The sequence below is a fragment of the Triticum urartu genome, chromosome 3A, assembly GCF_056163025.1.
Source record: "Triticum urartu cultivar PI428250 chromosome 3A, HENAU_Tu73, whole genome shotgun sequence".
NCBI classification, from domain to species: Eukaryota; Viridiplantae; Streptophyta; class Magnoliopsida; order Poales; family Poaceae; genus Triticum; species Triticum urartu.
The window spans coordinates 604,718,239-604,724,238 of NC_141875.1; the positions used below are offsets into that span (position 1 = coordinate 604,718,239).

The following is a 6,000-nucleotide window of genomic DNA, read 5'->3' on the forward strand; positions in this document are numbered from 1 at the left end:
TATGCGAGCCAAATAAAATTTTACGTAAAAAACTTGACTATTTTGGAATGTAAAAATTTAAATTGAGATGCTCACTAACATCATTTTTCAAAGATGGAATTCCACTTTTTTTTACCAAATTAGTACAAAGAAAAGAATTAATGTAACACTGGATAACTTAAAAGAGGCACGCAACCATCCTCGTTGTACATCCCAGCTTCTAGTATAGTTGCTGCACAACAAATCAGAAAGTGGATTGGTTACTGTACTAATTTCAAGAGATGAAGAGAGAAATTAAAAATAGTAATGAATGCACAAAATAAATAAGAGAAACACATACATGTTGGTAAACCTGGTTATACAACTGATTCTTGAATTTTTCTGCATGTGGTTTCCCCTCAGATTTAAATGCATAAGAAACTTGAGCATCAACTCCTGTGACAGAATTGAAGTATTTTCCAAGTACGAACCTTTCATTGTTAAAGCAAACAAAAAATCATATTCTTTTCTTTCTGCTCAATTCTGTAAAAGAGAAAGAACAAATTAAAAAAGTATCACCAACATAAATTTTACACTTCAGAAAATGATCAAACTGTACATAAAAGAATTAAGAGAAATTTGAGTTTATTTGGAATATCTTGAACAAGTAGAAAAAAAGATTAAATAGATACAATGGAACTCACATGATTCAATCGAGTGTATCAGTGATAATTGTCAGGGGCCTTGTATCATGTCAAAGCTCTCGCGTAAAGCAGATATCTAAGACCTAGCAAGCTGCATGAGAGTGTCTACAGCCATTTCTTTTGGGATGATTCTCGTGTTTTCGTCGTCTGAAGCATGGCATTCCCCTGTGGCCTAGGCATATGGCATAAGGGGGAAGGAGAACTGTACCTGTAGGCAAGCGACTACCAACGTGGAGCAAGTGCAGCAGGGCGGCGGCCATCTTGAGATGTACCTGTAGGCAAGGATGACCAGCGTGTAGTAAGTGCAGCAGGGCAGAGGCCATCTTGGAACTTGGATGGCAACGCACATGTGGCTGACGACCTACTTGACAAGCAGGAAGAGATTCAGATCGGGTCCGAAGGACCAGAACGGTGAAGTCGGTGCCTAGCCTAGGTTTTACCCGAGAGGTGTCCGCTGCAACCACATAGTAGCCCTTGCGAGTTCAACCAGCGCGCCACGACAGCTGCTTCCAAACCCCTCTCCTTCCCCGCATCGGCCGCCTACATCGCCTCGCCCTGCATCGATCGGTGAAGCCCTACATCGCCTCGCCCCGCATCGATCGGTGAAGCACGCATGGCTTCGTGTCGCTTCGCATCAGGAGATCACTCGCACACGAGGGATTGGAATGAGACTGGGTTGGTCGGTGACGGAGGATGCACAGAAGTAGGAGAGATACACAGACCTGTAGAGGACGGATGGGGGAAGTGACTCCGGCTGCCTCCTTCGCCATGATCTCCTTTTTTCGTGCGAGATTTGGAGGTTCGGTCTAGAAGGGCAGCGATTTGAGTAGCTCCACTCCGCATGATGTGCTTGGCGATTCGTTTGGCCCGCCGTTGACATTTTCACCACACCTCTCTCTATTTCTCTCTGCGGATACGACCACAGCGGCGGCGCACCTGGAGGGATCGGGTGGAGTGGAGGGTGCGGGGAGGGGATTCTTCCTGTTGCATCTTGAGGGTAAAAACGTGAGAAGGAGGATGGCGGCGGCTGGGCGAAGAAGAGGCGTCCTTCCACGGATGGGGATGGGGATTTCGGCGGTGGCTGCGCAACTGAATCCCAGACGAGAGACGAGAGACGAGAGGTCAGGCCGTCAAGGAGTGGGGCGAGGGGAGGACTGCGCATGCATGTAGTGGGAGCATCGGCCCGGCAGGCCCAAACAACAGCAGATCGCTGATTTTGTTGCGGGAGCATCGGCCCAGTCCGTTTAGGGCTCCGAGCGGGGTGGAAGGTGCATCCAACGGCCAAAAACGCCTAGAAGTGCAGATCCGACGGTTGAGATACTAATAGCTTGAGAGGGCTAGAAAAGTGCTCGGTTGTAATGTTTCTAAATTATTAACGCACTAGTTTTCCCCTCTCTTTTTTATAGATGGCATCGATTGGTGGAGCGATATCTTAAAGTCACAGCCCATCAGCCCACCCGCATCCCAAAAGTAAGCTCCCCTTTCTATCCATTTTTATGGCCATTTAGGTATAGAAGGGTTCCATGTCAGCATCATCTCAAGAGTTTCCATTCGATTTTGAAGGTAGTTTCATCATTCCAACATGTGCTCAACATATTAGTGCACATTGTGGAACCTATCAGGAATGAGGTAAGCTAGACTAATGTAAAAAAGAGTTTTCTACCACGTAAACCAATAATACCATCCTATTATAGACCACAAGATTACCACTAGATGCGCGGACCCAATAGAAGTAGAGATGATGACGAGCATCAGTGTTGCGTCCTCGTGGTTTCCCTTGTGTTGTTTGTCCCAGCCTACAAGTTATCCACGTGTATGAGGCGGAACATAACATGGCAGATTGCCAGATTTGATCACAAGACTTGGTTACGGAGTTGGTTACAGTCTGAGTTTCCCAAACCCCTTTTCAGATAATCAATCAAGCACATCTTAACCAAACCATACTTGTCCATTTATATAGATCTTCTTAGATGGGCCACAACACCCATAACCCAACATGACTTCATTCGCTTATCCACTTAGATCGAATTAGAGTGGGTGTTGCCCCCTTAAGTGTGGAACCCCATATGTTCTTGTTCAGTTACACATGTCGTGAGCAGCCTACATAAACTGAATCGACCCTCGAGTACCTAGTTAGGCCCTGAGTACACTACTCAAGCTTTGACTTACTCTAACTTGGACCATAGTTGGTAGTGAACCTATAGCTGGATGTGGCAACGCACAAGTACTCACAAATTCATGTAGAAGAACCTCATAATGTGTCATATGTTGCCTCAGGATATATGTTGTCGAACCCACTGTGAGTATTTGGAATCCTTCTCAAGCGGCTCAACATCTCCCGAACTCATGATATAGATTCCTCGATAAGGTTAGCACTTAAAGTTGACCACACAGCCATGCATCTTTTTAGTATAACCAATCTAGAGCCCTAGAGTTATCTCTCCAAGTCGGAGGGAAAAATCCTATATTGGTCGGCCATGCCTCGCGGAATGCTTGGCAACAAGCTCTAAAATCACATTTATGACTATCCAGTTTTGAACAAGTGTTGATAGACCCTAAGAAGGTCTATTCACATCCCGAGAATGTATGATGACCTGAGGTGTAGATCATGGCATATACACTATACTTTAGACCAACAAATGAAAATTCACACTGCATCTCAAAATAGGTATGTCTCACACTATGTTCTACCAACGCAACTCTTATTATCATATTGATATTACATGTACTCATGACCTACGAAACAAGGTAATTGAAAGATGATATGCTCATATCCTCAATGGCTAGCGATTGTTATCATAACATCATACAACAAAGAGTTTCACAAAAAATAAAGTATTCACCAACCTATGTCAAGATGATATTGGAGGACAATATTAGTAAATCATGGATACATGGGAACATAATCATCTCTATAGTTGCCTCTAGATCATATTCCAAACTGAGCATGTGATGTAAGGCCAAGGTTTGATAAATGAAGATGAGGCAACCCATTTTGTCTATGCTATGCAAATAACTTTCTCATATGGTAAAATAGCCACTCATGTTCTCTTACATTATTTACCTTTGTATATTTTTTGTTGTTTGAATAGTGTTTTGGCATTTCTTGGCTAGTTTAGTTGTATTGTAAACTTTGTACTCCGGAAATTTTGGAAAATAAATCTAGCCGGTTGTTCTCCCTTCATCGTCCCACAAAATATTAGTCTCTTTTGTCTCTTGAGAGATGCAAATGACTTGTTGATGTCTTGCAAGTGCACAGGAATAATCGAATCACAAAAGCAGGGAAGTATTTTCCAAAAAGTTATTATTCTTAAAAAAGAATAATACCCCCTCCATTCCCTTATACAAGGCCACTTTGGTTTTCGTCTCAAAATTTGACTTATAATTTTAGTCAACAAATATGGATTATATGTCATCAAAGATATACCAACGAATAGTTCTTTGAAATGTGCATCCGATAAAATACTTTTTGCGACATATAACTCACCTTTTACTGGTAAAATTAATAGTCAAAGTTAGACATAAAAATATGAAGTAGCCTTGTATAAGAGAATGGAGGGATTAACTTTCTTCTAGTTCTAGTTCTAGCTCTAGTCCTAGTTCAACATCATCTATAAAATTTCTTCTAGTTGCAAGATGGTGAAAGTTATTATTCTTAAAAATTCGTGGATTCATGTTGTCGGTTAATGGTATTCAAATTGAAGGACCAATATTTAACAAGAACCACATTTGATTGACCAAATATTGTACACACGTACTTTTCTTTATAATCAAAAGCAGTGTAGTGCATGATGTAAAATATGGAGTTCAAAATTTTATGTAATATGGGACTTGGTTCAAAGAAACTATACTTTATTCTTATTCATATATTTACATATGGCAATATCTGATGTCATCTCAAACAATTAACACATGATCCTATGATACACGACACACGACACACAATAATAACAACTCAACTAAACCAAACACACTAGAGAGAACTATCACACATCGCTCTTGATGGCGGAGCTGTAGCCAGTTTGGTCATCATAAAACTTGGACCATAGCATGACACCACCGTACTTTGAAGAGCCCTTGATGAGCGGCAGCACACGCGAAGTGAGCTCGCTGGCAGGGACGAACCCCGTGCCCGCCGCGTCCTTGGAGGCCGGAAGCCCCAAGAAGATCTTCCCGACCGGCACTGACTCCCACTTCTTCCACGCGTCCATGAATGCCCCCCGCCCTGCACTGAACTGGCATTCCTCGTTATTGTAGAATTGCACCCACACGTAGTCGAACAGCCCCGTGCTGATCGCACCGCCGTCCCATTCATCCGGGAATGGGCACTGCGGTGCCGCGCTCAGCAATACGGTCTTGCCTCCGTTCTTTCCCAAATTCTTCAGGTCAGTGACGAGATCGTTTCAGAAGTTGGCGCTGCCTTGCTCGATGTCAAAGTCAATGCCGTCCAGCATGACGTTGCCGAGGGGACCGGACGAGGACACACCGCCCAGGTAGTTGTTCCAGAGGTACAAGGCAACCTGCCGTGCGTCGCCGGGAGAAGAGAGGCCATAACTACCATCGCCGCCGCCGATGGAGAGAAGGACTTTCACGCCACGGCTCTGGCACATTTTGATGTCCTTACTCTGGCCTCTGCAGCCACCGGACGAAGGGTCGCAGTGGCTGGCAAGGTCGAGCTGTGGCGTTTGGCCCTTGCCGAACTTCGGGAGAAAAGCGAGGATGACGAACTCGTAGTTCCCGGAGGCGCACGTCTCTGCTAGCGACGCCTCGCCGTCGTTCTGGCCCCAGTAGACGGCGATGCTGCCGGCATGGCACGTCGCGAGTAGCGCCGCCAAGAGGGTGGCAGTGAGCTGCAGGAGGGGGAGAGCTCGGCTTGCCATGGCTGGGATCAAGCGAAGCATACCTAGCTAGCTGCTTCCGAGGCAGTAGTGAGAAGGTGCGCTCTGTATTGTGAGTTGTGATGGATATTGGGTATGTTTGGATTTTATATTGTCTCGGTGGAGCGTCATGGACGCTTTCTTTAGTGGATTTCGTTTCGTGCCGTCGCTTGTCCGTTCCGGTGTCTAAATCTACCGGCAATGTTTGCGGTTAACTAAGGCTGAGGTGCAGAACAAATTTCGTTGCAGCCGGTATGTTTCCATGCTAAATAATTTTATACTAGGACTGATCAACGGTTCATCAAAGATTAGTGAAAGTGACTGCGTGCCCTAAAAAAAAGAGCGTCCTCACCCGCAAAAATAAAAGTGCGTCCAAATCACAAATGCTCCATACTCAACCAAAACATCAACAATACGTCAATACGTGCGATAGAAACCGTGCATTTGCTCTGTTTTCTGGG

General features: G+C 44.7%; 1 pseudogene; it reads right to left on the reverse strand.

Moving 5' to 3' along the window:
* Positions 1–4,648: 4,648 nt before the first annotated feature.
* On the reverse strand, positions 4,649–5,551 carry LOC125548848 (acidic endochitinase SE2-like; annotated as a pseudogene).
* Positions 5,552–6,000: the final 449 nt, after the last annotated feature.